The sequence below is a fragment of the Nicotiana tomentosiformis genome, chromosome 4, assembly GCF_000390325.3.
Source record: "Nicotiana tomentosiformis chromosome 4, ASM39032v3, whole genome shotgun sequence".
NCBI lineage: Eukaryota > Viridiplantae > Streptophyta > Magnoliopsida > Solanales > Solanaceae > Nicotiana > Nicotiana tomentosiformis.
This window is the reverse complement of record NC_090815.1, coordinates 21,838,709-21,853,882: the sequence shown is the minus strand read 5'-3', so window position 1 is coordinate 21,853,882 and position 15,174 is coordinate 21,838,709.

Sequence of the window (15,174 nt, the reverse complement as noted above, 5' to 3'; positions counted from 1 at the left end):
TATTTTTTAGAAAAAAAGATGTTTGTTGAGAGGAAAAATCTGATATTTTTTACTCTAGCTCTTCCTAACAGTGAAATCAAAATTAAAACAAAATATAGCTCCGTAATACTCTACCAATCTTATTTAAAAAAAATTTAGATGTATTGTTCTACACATTTTCATTATTTCCATAGAGAAAAAGAAGAGAGAAAGAAGACCGAGGAATTAGAACAAAAAAACAGAGGGAAAAGGGAGAAACTAAAGATGATAGATGTTGTGTCTGCATTTGTTGGTTTCATGGACACTGCTAAAACTTAATTATATATCAACATTAATGGTGCTTTTTTTTTTCCTTTCTGATTTTTTCTTCTTCTTTTTTTAAAGTGTTCTATGCGCTTGACTTTTGAGTGTCTTTGAAAAACTAGAGAACGAATAAAAATAATGAAGTCTGGTCGATGGAAGCATTGAGTTAAGGAGTTGCAGAAATTTGGAAGGGGAGAGAGTAAAAGGGCAAGGGCTGGGAGTTGGCAAATATTTACAAAAAGTGGGACCCAAAATCCACGTGCTGCCAAAGTTCTAAAGTAATCTAGTATAAGTTGTGTTTGCCACATAATAAGTGAGTCTCGTGCCGAATAACAAGCCAAAAGTTATAAAGGGGCTTGTTCTACCTGAGCTCATATGATTATTAGAGATATAATAACAAAGAAAACACTTCATCTTTATACTAAGGTTAAACAGAGAACTGGAAACATTAGATGATTGAAAAAGATACACTTGTTAAACCTTTTAAGTATATATATATATCTACAGGACATAGAATGTCAAGTTTGGATGGGAAGCAAATCAAGAAATTAAATACAAAAAGGGGTGAACTTCAAAACGATATTGATTAACTTAATATTGTAAACAATCATACGAAAAACACAAAAAGCAATACAGAAAATGGATATATGGAAGGGTTAATTCGTCGGTTCAATATATAATTATGATACAGACAAACAGATTAAAATCAAGATCCTTTTGGTGATGAATAAAATGGAGATGCATAGTAGGTCTGAAGAATAGTAAGGAAAATGAGAAAATAGCAGCAACCAAAGTGATTAGAGACCAGAGACTTGTAAAATAGGTATCTACCAATTCAGCAATCCATGTTTTCGACTGTTATAGTGCTCTTCAATTTCTCTTTGACATCCGTGTAAGAATTTTGATTCCAGTCGATGTAAGTGTGTTTACCCTCAAAATCGGATAACAATTGAATTTGTTAGTGATTATAAGGACACGTGGATTAACTTGATACAAAGCGATAAATTAGATTGCAATTGAAATAAATAACAATAGATTAACCGTAAAACCTCGTGAGTTGGATGATTTCAGCTTAAGAATGCAGGCCACCCTTGAGTTGAATACACTTTTATTGACAGAAAAATATCAAAGAGTAAGAGCTTGGAGAATGTATTACTTATCAGTATATATTACAATGTCGTGCATGGATTGTCAAGTCCCCTTTATATATTGAGGGAGACTTACCCCTTAGGGTATTATTTAATTGTACTACAAAAAATATAAGTCCTTGATTTTGAAGACCATTGGTTCCCTTTTTGACTAATTTCGTGATTTCCGCCATAATGATCGGTTAATGACAAGAATCACGGACCCTTATCGGATGAGTTGGCAGAGCTTTCTTCGAGACCGTTAGAAACATGACCGGTTACGCCTTCGGTAGACTCGAGGGCAAATCTGATAATCTCGATGGCTAGTTTTGATGATACTTTGGGTCCGATTTTGAATATTATATTCTGCCCTCGGCTGACCATGTTGGACGTCAGATCGAACTTCGAATTTCGATTTTTGCCCTATTACAGATGTACCGATCTTGGCCCTCTATTTCTCAAGCTCGATCGAACACCGAGCTCGATTTTACCCGTACACAGATAGTCCCCTCGTTTTTTGGAGAATAGGTGACAAAAAATGATATGAGCCTTAGATTCTCATTTCGATATACCATGACGTAAGAGACAAAATACGATGTCAAATCCCCTTATTTTTCGGAGAGTAAATGATGAGAAACGATATGGGCTCCCGATTCTCACTCCGATAAATTATGACGACGAATTCATGACGTAAGTGATAAAAACAGTTGAAAACGTCTTGTCGGTCCAGTCTTCAAGGCATTAAATGGGTGTCAGTTGATGGTCGGTCGATACAGGAAGTGAACTGCCATTTTGAGAAAACTATAAATACCCTTTTCATTCATTCATTAGAACTTTTACATTCAAAGATTTTCTCTTGTGTTTTGATAAAACTTCATCACTCTCATCTACTGGTTTTCAGAAAGCTTAAGTTCAAACTTCTTCCCCTCTGGTTTTCTGAGAGTTCTTATAAGTTATTTGATAATCATACCTTCTCTTCTAGGTCTTTTGAAAGTTTACATAAGTTATTTCGCTAAGCACACCTCCTCTTTTACCGACACTTTCTTCTAAATTGTTTATAAAGAATGACAAAAACTTCAAAATCTGTTCCTCAAAAAGAAACCCATTCTTCCTCGAAACCATCTGAAAATGTTTCGCCTGCTGCTATTAAGGAACCAACACCGGAACCCCTTCTAAAGTCGTTTGTCCCTTCGGGGTGCCCAACCGGGGCCGACTTCAAGTTCGAGAAAACCCCCTTGGTATCAGGCTGGTGCGAGCCGGTATCAAGGTACGTATGTACTATTACTGCGAGCCTCCTCAATAAGGTCAAAGAGGACTGCAACTGGGAAGATAAACTCGTAGTGGTCCCTACCTCCGAGGAATCGATCACCACCCACGCGGAGGGTTGTGTAAGTGTTTACACTTACCTTTCATGATGAGTCCTTTAGACCCAGTTATCATAGCCTTTTGCAAAAGGTATGAAGTGATGCTCGGGAAGATCCATCCTTCGTTTTGGAGAATTGTTATTCTGCTTTGTTTCTTGGTGAGCAAGCTCGAGGGGTGTCCATTTACCCTCGACCACCTCATGCGCATGTATAGCCCTTGATTTTACCGAGGAGGATTAATCAAGCCCGTACGTCGAGCCACTAAGGCCTTATTCTCGAGCATCGACGAGGATCGGGACTGGGGCTGGTTGGTCCGATTTGTTCGAGTGAGGACCTCAGACTTAATCTCGGTTGCGGACATGTCATTCCCCAAGAAATGAAACATGAAACGTAAGTGTAATTTTTCCTTCAAAATTTCTCTTATTGCTTTTTGTCTCACTCCCTTCTCATCGATGTTATGTGATGATGTAGTTGTTGCCCGGATACCAGATGTCGTTCCTCGACTCAAGGAGTGGGTCGAGGGTATTGCGACACAGAAGCCTTATTCCGAGCTCTTATGGCGTGAGCTCTCGAAGGGCCGATGGGAGGCCCATAACCATAGTGAGAATGTTTTCTCTAATTTATATTTGATCTTACTTTCACATCATCGATCTCTGAATCGTTTTACTTTCTTTTTACAAGTCTACAAAAAGATGTCAAAATGAGGCCTCCATCAGCCGATAATGACATATACGTCGATCCCCCTGCTCCGAAGCAGGATAAAGAGAAGAAAAGAGGAATAGCTCCTAGTTCCTCGAGCCTTGAAAAGAAGAGACCGAGGAAGCGGCTAGCGCGCAAGCCTAAGAATGCCAGCGCCCAAGAACTCATCGGACTCACTCTGTTGGTTGAGGGATAAGTCCAAAGAAGAAGAAGATTCTGAATTGATGACCCGCCTGAGAAGCGGTTCTGAACTACCGCAAGCCATAGAGGCCGTAGAAGAAACAGTGGCTGAAGTCTACAAACCAGGGAGGGTCGAGACTGTTTCGCCCCGAGCTAGGGAGGTCAGAAAAGAAACTGTGACCGATATTTCTCAGTCATAAGGCAATGTGCCTAAGGGGGCACTTGGGTTGATCGATCTCTTTGGATCACCTTCGTTTACTGATTCTATGATAAACGAGGCTCAGGCATTGAGAGGTAACCTTGGCGAAGGGGCCCAAGGAGTAGCCGATTCTTTCCATAATTTCTTCGATGGCCTAGATTCTACTACTTCGGAGGATGTCACCGGGTTAGGCGACTTACCGATACCAAAGAAGATACCATCCCCGGGAGCTGGCTGGTCTTCTTCAAGCCCAAAATTAGTGAATCAGTTCCCATCCCCGAGTGTTGATCCTACTCGAAGACGGGCAATTTATATGTCCATTCCGGAGGATGCCCGAATTCTCTCTGCCTCGGTGAGGATTTCCAGTTACCTTCGGTTCTTGGTGACCGAAGAGGATCAAGCTAGAATGAACGAGGTGGAAGTGCCCTGCCTGTTCAACGAAGCTCAACGGACGCTGAATCGGGTAATTTCGAATGTCCATCCATTGTGTACTTAGATTTAATCATGAACAATCGTAACATTTTCCTTTGTGTTTTCAGGCCTCGATACTTCATCACAAGGCCTTTCTCCGACATCGGGAGGAGTTCAAGCGTCACGAGGTCGTGACTCGGGAGATTGCTGAGAAGAAGGATGCTTACAAGCTTCTTAGTGAGAGGCTCCAGGCCGAGTTAGAAGCGCCTCAGAAGGGGCATGCCGATTTCGTCGAGCAGGTAAGACGAATATTCTAACTTAGTGATAATGATTCAGACACATTGGCTAATGACCCGAACCCACAGGTTCAAAAGAGACTTGACCAGATCGGGTAGCTTTAGGTGGAGGTGGACACGATGAAGGCTGAGGCCAAAGAATGGAAGAAAAATATGGACCGCCTGGCCTTGGAAAAAGAGACTGCCCAGGCGTAGTTGGCTTTGGTTGAGGTTCAGCTTCATGCTATAAAGGAGAAACACTCGGTGCAGGTGGACTCCAATCTCAGTTGAACTCGGCTGTTTCTGGTCAAGAGAACCTGGCCAAGGAACTTGAGGCAGCCAAGTTAGAGGTTGTTGTGGTCAGAGCCAAGGCCGATGATAAGGTGGCCCAATATAAAGCTGATGCCGAGGCGATTCAAGACCAAGCAAAAAACATGGTGAAGCATGCGAAGTGGCAATCTCGAAGGGAGGCCCTCTAGGGAGTCCATGCCCAAAATTTTGACGTATTGGCTGAAATCGAAAATGCCAAGATATACGAAGCCAAGGCCAGGAAGCTAGCTTATCCCGAGGAAGATTTCGAGGGGTCTAAAGAGTCGGGTGAGTCCGATGGTGAGGCCCCGATGAAGATTAATCCATTTAGGATGTTCTTATCTTTTTGTCGAGGTCATTCGGCCGTTGTAAAAAATATGTATCGGGGCTATTCAGCCCTTGTAAAGATATTTTGATATATGTAAAAAGCTTTTTTACTTTCATAGCTTTTGCACTATCTTTTTGCTTTTATTTATTTTTGCAGAGGTCGAAATGCCTTAGCATGAAATAGTTAGATTATGTTCGAAGGTTCGAACAAATCTTGCCTTTAACGTTACTTTGTTTTAAGGCATTATAGGGATTCGGTGTTACAGAAATATTTTCCCCAAAATAATTTAGGTTTATAGCTGGCTGAGGGTAGCCTTTAGAACCGGTCATAAGAATTTTTCAAAGGCCTTGTTTTTGTTACGTATCTGAGCCGTGTTAATATGGTCGTAGACCTTTTTAATTCGGGAAATGCCAAACAAGCTTCACTCCTTTGAGTGTTATTAACTCGGAACGACCTTAGCCTTTTATTTTGGGCAATGCCAAATAAGCTTCATGCCCTCGAGTGTTTTTAACTCGAAATGGCCTTAGCCCTTTAATTCGGGCAATGCCAAATAATCTTCATGCCCTCGAGTGTTATTAACTCGGAATGACCTTAGCCTTTTATTTCGGGCAATGCCAAATAAGCTTCATGCCCTCGAGTGTTATTAACTCGGAATGGACTTAGGCTTTTAATTCAAGCAATGCCAAATAAGCTTCAAGCCCTCGAGTGTTATTAACTCAGAATGACCTTAGCCTTTTAATTCGGGCAATGCCAAATAAGCTTCATGCCCTCGATTGTTATTAACTCAGAATGGCCTTAGCCTTTTAATTCGAGCAATGCCAAATACGATTCATGCCATCGAGTGTTATTAACTCGGAATGGTTTTAGCCTTTTAATTCGGGTGATGCCAAATAAGCTTCGTACCCTCGAGTGTTTTTAACTCGTAATGGCCTTAGCCTTTTAATTTGGGCTATGCCAAATAAGCTTCATTCCCTCGAGTATTATTAACTCGGAATGGACTTAGCGTTTTAATTTGGGCAATGCCAAATAAGCTTCATGCCCTCGAGTGTTAGTAACTCGGAATAGCCTTAGCCTTTTAATTTGGGCAATGCCAAATAAGCTTCATGCCCTCGAGTTTTATTAACTCAGAATGGCCTTAGCCTTTTAATTCGGGAAATGCCAAATAAGCTTCATGCCCTCGAGTGTTATTAACTCGGAACGACCTTAGCCTTTTAATTCTGGCGATGCCAAATAAGCTTCGTGCCCTCGAGTGCTATTAACTCGGAATGGCCTTATCCTTTTAATTCGGGCAATGTCAAATAAACGTCATGCCCTCGAGTGTTATTAACTCAGAACGGCCTTAGCCTTTTAATTCGGGTGATGCCAAATAAGCTTCATGCCTTAGAGTGTTATTAACTCGGAATGGCCTTAGCCTGTTAATTCGAGAAATGCCAAATAAGCTTCATGTCCTCGAGTGTTATTAACTCAGAATAGCCTTAGCTTTTTAATTTAGGCAATGCCAAATAAGCTTCATGCCCTCGAGTGTTATTAACTCGTAATGGCCTTAGCCTTTTAATTCGGGAAATGCCTACAGTCCCCGAGTGAAGTGAATGTTCGAACTCGGATTAAGGTGGCCCTTAGGCTCTTTGGTTTCTTGAAAGATGTAAGAAATATTTCAAAGGACAAGATGTTTATGTGCAAGGAAGAATCATCTTTTATATTCTTGTGCACAATAGTTGTACATGTGTACATGTTTTGTGCCAGGGCTCGAGCGGTCTGTATAGGCACAATTGTTTTGACCGTTTGGCCCTTACAATAAATTCTATTGATCGAGGCCCTTAAATCATGAAGTTTCCTTACTGAAGAGTGGCCTCGAATGCTATTGTAATTATTGTCACCGCTTCATAGTCGACCTACAATTCTAAGTTAGTACGATTTACTTGTTGCCTCATTGAAAACCTTGCCGGAAAACCCATTTGGGACAAAGCCGGTTTAAGGAAAAAATAGTGCAACGCATGCTTTCAGTCCTAGGATCTCGTATCATCCCTTGTTGGTTACCTGCAAGCGTTAGTTTGAAATGTAAAATAAAATAAAGAACGGTGTTGTACCTTACCATTAATATCGCTTTAAGTGAGTTATATTCCAGTTATTCGGTAATTGCTTGTCGTTCATTTTTCCGAACTTGTAGGACCCTTTTCCGGTGATCTCGATAATTTGGTATGATCCTTCCCAGTTTGGCCCCAATTTCCCTTCGTTCGGGTTTCGGGTGTTCAATGTAACTTTTCTTAGTACTAAGTCCCTAGTATTGAAATATCGAAAGTTGGCCCTTCGATTATAATATCTCTCGGTCCGCTGTTTTTGGGCGGCCAATCGGACAAGGGCTGCTTCGCGCCTTTCATCTAATAGTTCCAGGCTTGTACTCATGGCCTCGTCATTCGATTCCTTTGTCCATCCCCTATTTCATGAACGACTATGGTGACAAGACCGAATGTAGCAGCTCTCCTGCTCGATGAATCATCAGAGCCTAATTTTGGCATACATCGCATTTTCGAACTAACTCATTCGCGTCTTTTTCCATATCGATCCAGTAGTAACCGACTCTGATTATATTTTGAATCAATGATGTACCTTCATGGATTTTCCTCAAAATGTATTCGGTGTCTCCTGGTCCCAAACATATTGTGATCGGGCCATTGAACGTTCTTCTGACTAAGGTTCCATCCTCGGACAAACTAAACCGGGATGACTTCGTTTGCAGGGCCCTCGATTCCTTTGGGTCCAAGGGAAGTTTTCCTGTCTTGAGATATTCCATGTACTTATTCATCCAGTCCCAAGTTAGGCTCGTTGAGTTGATCTCGGTGTGGCCTTGTTCCACCACCGATCTTATAAGATGTATAATTTCTCCCGAGTTGATCTCGCTGTTTTCAACCGACGATCCCAAGTTAGCGAGGGCATCAACTTCGTTGTTTTGATCCTGAGGTATATGTTGCAAAGTCCATTCTTTGAACCGATGTAATGTCACCTGTAACATTTTCAAGTATCTCTACATTCGTTCTTCCCTGACCTCGAATGTACCATTAACTTGGTTTACCACAAGAAGTGAGTCGCACTTGGCTTCTATCACCTCTGCCCCAAGCTTTTGGCTAATTCAAGGCCTGTAATCATGGCCTCATATACGGCCTCATTATTAGTCAATTTCACAATATTAATAGATTGCTTAATTATTTTACATGTTGGTGGCTTTAGTACGATTCCAAGACTGGACCCTTTTGCGTTTGAAGCGCCGTTCGTAAAGAGGGTCTATATTCCCGAGGGAGTCCTCGAGTTAATCAGTAACTCTTTTTCGACCTCGAGTATTAAGGTCGGCGTAAAGTCGGCCACGAAGTCGGACAAAATTTGGGACTTAGTGGCGGTCCGGGTCCGTTAGATATCGTAACCACTTACTTCCACGGCCCATTTGGCCAATCGGCCTGAGAGTTCGGGCTTATGCATCACGTTCCTTAATGGGTAAGTTGTTACCACACATATGGTGTGACATTGGAAGTATGATTTTAGTTTCCTGGAGGTGCTTAGCAAGGCGAGCGCTAGTTTATCTAGGTGAGGGTATCTAGTTTCGGCCTCATCTAAGGTCCTACCAACATAATAAATCGAAAATTGCGTACCTCGTTCCTCCCGAACTAGGACTCTACTTACCGCTATCTCTGAGACCGCCAAGTACAAGTACAGTTGTTCGTCTGTCTTTGGTGTGTGAAGCAGCGGTAGGCTCGATAAGTATCTTTTGAGCTCCTCCAGAGCTCATTGATATTCAGGAGTCCATGATAAGTTATTCTTCTTTTCCAACAGTGCGAATAATCAGTGGCTCTTGTCGAACGACCTTGAAATAAATCGCCCCAGAGCGGCTATGCACCCGATTAGCCTTTATACGGCCTTTATATTGTCTACGATCGTGATATCTTCTATGGCTTTGATCTTGTCGGGGTTTATTTTGATTCCTCGGTTGGATACCTTGAACCCGAGGAATTTACCCGATCCAACTCCGAACGCACATTTTTTCGGGTTCAGCTTCATATTGTACCTCTTCAATATGCTGAAGGTTTCCTGCAAATACTTTAAATGGTCCTCTGCTCATATGGACTTAACCAACATATCGTTAATATAAACTTCCATCATTTTCCTATTTATTCTTCTAACATCCTTTTTTTGCTAAGTGTTGGTATGTGGCACCAGCATTTTTTAATCCAAACGGCATTACATTATAACACTATGTGCCATATTTAGTGATGAAGGAGGTGTTTTCTTGATCACCTGGGTCCATTCGTATTTGGTTGTACCCGAAATAGGCATCGAAAAAACTAAGGATCTCATGGACGGCCATGGTATCGATCATAAGGTCGATGTTGGGTAAAGGAAAAGAGTCTTGCATGCTTTATTCAAATCTTTGTAATCTACACACATTCTTAGTTTATTCCCCTTTTTAGGGACTACCACTACGTTTGCTAACCAATTTGGGTATTTAACCTCCCGAATAGACCCTATTTAAGGAGTTTAGATACCTCGTCCCTGATGAAAGCATGTTTGACCTCGGACTGGGACCTCCTATTCTGCTTGATCGAATTGATTTTCGGGTCCAAGCTCAGCTTGTGAGTGGTTATCTCCGGTGGTATCTCTGTCATATCAAGATGGGACCAAGCGAAACAATCTATATTAGTTACAAGGAATTGAATAATCCTTTTGCTGAGCTCGAGAGTTAACCTTGTGCCCAGGTTTACCTTCCGATCGGGCAGATGCTCGACCAATATAATCTGTTCCAGCTCTTCGGCCATCGATTTGGTTGCGTCGGAGTCATCGGGGATTATAAAAGAACGGGGGACCCCGTAATCATCGTCTTCATAAGTCCCTTACTCATCCGATTGGGTCGTGGCCAGTGTTGATGACTGCTATTTGGCCTCTTGGTTTGCGGCCGAATTAGGTTCTTTCGATATTGTGAGTATTGATATTGGAATCACTTCTTCGACTGCAAACATCTATTTTGCGGCCGGTTGTTCCCCGTAGACTATCTTAATCCCTTTCGGAGTTGGGAATTTTAACATTTGGTGAAGAGTTGAGGGAACTGCCCCCATGTTGTGGATCCACGGCCTTCCGAGAAGGGCGTTGTACCTCATGTCTCCTTTGATCACATAAAACTTGGCCTCTCATATGGTTCCAGTGATATTGACCGGTAACGTTGTCTCCCCCTTAGTGGTTTCACATGCCATGTTGAACCCGTTTAGAATTCGAACTGCAGGCACGACTTTATCTCGTAGACCGAGTTATTCCACGACCCTCGACCGAATGATGATGGCCGAGCTACCTGGATCAATCAACACACGTTTAATTCGAGTTTTATTTACGAGTACATATATTACTAGTGCATCATTGTGAGGCTATATGATCCCTTCCCCATCTTCGTCGCTGAAAGATAAAGTTCCTTCCGGTACGTAGTATCGAGTTCGTTTCTCCCTAGTGATGTATACTTTGGTGCGTTTCAACATCGGCCCTTGTGGGATATCGACTCCACCGATGATTATATTTATGATGTGTTGAGGTTCGGTATCTTCTTGTCCTGCCTGTTTGTTAGAATCCTTGTTTCTAAAGTGGTGTTTGGCTCGGTCGCTCAAGAATTCTTGAAGGTGCCCATTGTTGAATAAACGGGCTACTTCTTCTCTAAGATGCCGACAATCTTCTGTTCTTTGACCGTGACTGCCATGATATTTACACATCTAGTTAGGGTCCCTTTGAGCTAGATCAGATTGTAGAGGTCGAGGCTATTTGGTATCATTGATGCACCCGAGAGCTGATACAATGGCGGCAGCATCGACATTGAAGTTGTATTCCGATAGCCTCGATGCTTCTTTAGTCCCGATGGACTTGTTGAAGCTGTTTTTGGTCATGGGCCCCCGGTTGTTTCGGCCTTAATCATTTCTCCTTTCGTTTCTTAGGGGTTTCGCCCTGACCCACTGCTCCTCCGATCTCCATAACGATCGATGTCTCTTTTGACTTTGTCGAGGGTTCTGACGGGATAAACAGACTCCAAGGGGGCACCGAGTTGGTAATCTTAGACTCTGATTTTTGATTGATACCGATTATATACATCTACCCAGGTAAAGGCAGGGTATTCTATAAGATTCTGCTTCAGTTGTTGTGAAGCCACCAAGCTCCGAATATTGAGTCCCTGAGTAAAAGCTTGAATAACCCAATCATCAGCGACTGGCGGCAGATCCATTCGTTCCATTTGGAAACAGGACATGAATTCTCTAAGAATCTCGTTATCCTTCTGTTTAACTTTGAAAAGGTCTGATTTCCTGGTTTCGACCTTGATGGCACCAGCACGTGCTTTCACGAAGGAATCTGCAAGCATAACAAATGTATCAATAAAATTAGGAGGTAAGTTGTGATACCATGTCATAGCTCCTTTTGATAGGGTATCCCCGAATTTTGTTTAGTAGAACAAACTCAATCTCATCATCTTCCAAGTCATTCCCTTTGATAGCACACGTGTAAGAGGTTACATAATCATTTGGATCGGTCTTTCCGTTATACTTAGGTATATCGGGCATACGAAATTTCTTGGGGATTGGCTTCGGAGCCGTGCTCGGAGGAAAATGTTTTTGCACGAACTTCCTGGAATCCACTCCTTTCAATATCAGAGGTTCTCCTGGGATTTGATCTACCCTGGAATTGTAGGTTTCGACATTTTTGTTGTTCGCTTCGATTTTCTTTTTCCCTGATTCTATCCGCTTTGTCAGTTCCTCGAACATCTTTATAATCTAGGGGTTAGTACTTGATTCTTATTCATTTGACCTTACTATGTACGGTTCATTTCTGCAGGTGACTTCACGGGGCAGATCAGGTTCAACCCTGCTTAGCGTTTGGCTTTGGCTCTGCAACTAAGTTATCGCCACCTGTTGAGCTTGCAACATTTCGAAGATCATCTGTAGGCTGATCCCGTCTTCTTCATCATTTTGTGTGTTTCGAGCCGCCGATCGGGCCCTACCACGGATGCTATTTTCGGTGTCGGTAGGCAAGTTGGCGTCGATTGCCACATGTGAATTAACATCAATCGGATTTGCGATCGAAATTCCTACGGGACCAGCGGGTGGACCTACGTTGTCGGGCGCTATGTTGTTATTCTCACCCTGATAACCGGATTCGTTGTCCATATGTAGGGGTGCTAATTGAGAGTTTGACATTTTTATCCTGAAATCAAAGATACTTCAAAGAGTAAGTATAAAGTTGTGTGGGTTATGAAGATTTGTATCAAATAACCACTATTATCCTTAGCCCCACAGTGGGCGCCAAATTATTTATCCTCAAAATCGGATAACAATTGAATTTGTTAGTGGTTATAAGGACACGTGGATTAACTTGATATAAAGCGATAAATTAGATTGCAATTGAAATAAATAACGATAGATTAACCGTAAAACCTCGTGAGTTGGATGATTTCAGCTTAAGAATGCAGGCCAACCTTGAGTTGAATACACTTTTATTGACAGAAAAATATCAAAGAGTAAGAGCTTGGAGAATGTATTGCTTATTAGTATATGTTACAATGTTCTGCATGGATTGTCAAGTCCCCTTTATATATTGAGGGAGATCTACCCCTTAGGGTATTATTTAAGTGTACTACAAAAAATATAAGTCCTTGATTTTGAAAACCGTTGGTTCCCTTTTTGACTAATTCTGTGATTTTTGCCATAATGATCGGTTAATGGCAAGAATCACGGACCCTTATCGGATGAGTTGGTAGAGCTTTCTTCGAGACCGTTAGAAACATGACCGGTTACGCCTTCGGTAGATTCGAGGAAAAATCTGATAATCTCGATGGTTAGTTTTGATGATACTTTGGGTCCGATCTTGAATATTATATTCCGCCCTCGGTTGACCATGTTGGACGTCAGACTTTATACCACCGCATGCATATCAATATCACAATTCGCACCTCAAGAGCCCAATTATTTCAACTTGCCAAATAAATCAACAACAACATTATTTTTCACAATAAGGAGCTCACGGCTCAATCACAATGTATACAAAAATCTCAACAAAATATTCGGGAGTGAATAACTCAACAAAATAATAATTAACAAATTTAACACTTTGCCTCAATACCAAATTTTAAATGTCAAATACTTCATATTTATAATAATTAAATAAAGAAATTTAACCTTCAAATAATGAGCACGGAATAAAAGAAACAAAGCTTCAACTAAACAGGTAAAGCAATTAGCAGGAAAAAGGTGAGGCAATTTAAAATATAAAAATAGACCAATGATGATGAACATAATAGGATAAAATAATGTAATCAATATGTAACAGAGACCTATACAATTTAAAAACATAATCTTCCATATTTAGCCCGTGTACACACTCATCACCTCTCCTACACAACATTCAGCACATCACAATTATCATATCAATACTAATCCTAAGGGATATTTCCCCCACACAAGGTTAGACAAGTCACTTACCTCGACTTGCGTTAATTCAATCCACTAGTAGGCCTTTTCCTCGATTATCCAATTCCGAATGACTCGAATCTAGCCAAATTAATTAATTCGATGCAGTCAATACAGGTTATATGAATCAATTCCATATGAAAATACTAATTTTCTAACAAAATCCGAAATTTAACTCAAAAATCGCATGTCTCTGAACCCGACAATAGTGATAAAATATGAACGCCCATTCAACCACGAGTCCAACCATACCAATTAAGAGGATTTTTAAATATTTTCAACTTAAATCACCAATTAAATGCTAAAACTAGCAATAGATTCGGGTAATTTGACCAAATTTGAGTTAAGAACACTTACCCCGTTGTTTCCCTTCAAAATCTCCCGAAAATCGCCTCTCTCGGAGCTCCAAATCAGTAAACATAGAAACATTCCCATTTTCAGAACTTAAACATTCTATCCACTCATTTCTTCTACGCGATCGAGGACCAAGTCCCGCGATCGCGAAGCACAAAATCTTCCACTGCCAAAATTACCCTACGCGATCGCGAAAAATCCCACACGATTGCGAAGCACAATCTCCGCAAACCTACGTGATCGCAAACACCTTCACGCGATCGCGAAGAACAAAACTCGTGGCCCAGCTTCTGACTCCTATACTCTACGTGAACGCGACACACCTCACGCGTTCGCGATGCACTAGCGTACAAAGCTACGCGATCGCAGCCCCATTATCGCAATCGCATAGAGCAAAATGCTCATCTGCCCAACTAAGCCTATGCTATCGCGAACCATCTCACGTGATCGCGTAGAAGGAAACCAGACAGTGCATCAGAAAAATTCCAGCAGAGTTCAAAGTCCAAAATTCAATCTATTAACCATCCGAAACTCATCTGAGACCCCCGGGACCTCAACCAAATACACCAACAAGTCCTAAAGAATCATACGAACTTAGTCGAAACCTTCAATCACATCAAACAATGCTAAAAACATGAATCATACCTCGATTCAAGCCTAATGAAACTAAGAAATTCCAACTTATACATTCGATGCTGAAACCTATCAAATCAAGTCCGATTGACCTCAAATTTTGCACACAAGTCATAATTGACATTACAGACCTACTCCAACTTCCGAAATTAGAATCCGACTCCGATATCAAAAAGTCAACTCCCTAGTCAAAATTCCAAACTTAAATTTTTATTTTAGCCATTTCTAGTAGGGCTTTTGAGTTGTACCTTTCAGCTTTATCTAAAAGCAATTGTACTAGGTACTTTGAGTGCAGTATTCAAGTTAGAGTTAACTTGAAGTTGTCGCAACAGCTAGAGGCTGGTTTCCACAAAGGGTTAGAGGTAATCCTTAGGTTTACAAAGAGTTTTGTAAATGCTATTTTTGGCTTAGTGATTTAGTGAAGTGTTGGAAAAAATCTTACTGGGTAGTAGGTCGTGATTTTTTCACCTTTTGAGCCGGGTGTTTTTGTCACGACCCAAACTCGGGGAGCGCGACCGGCGCTCAACCGAGAGAAC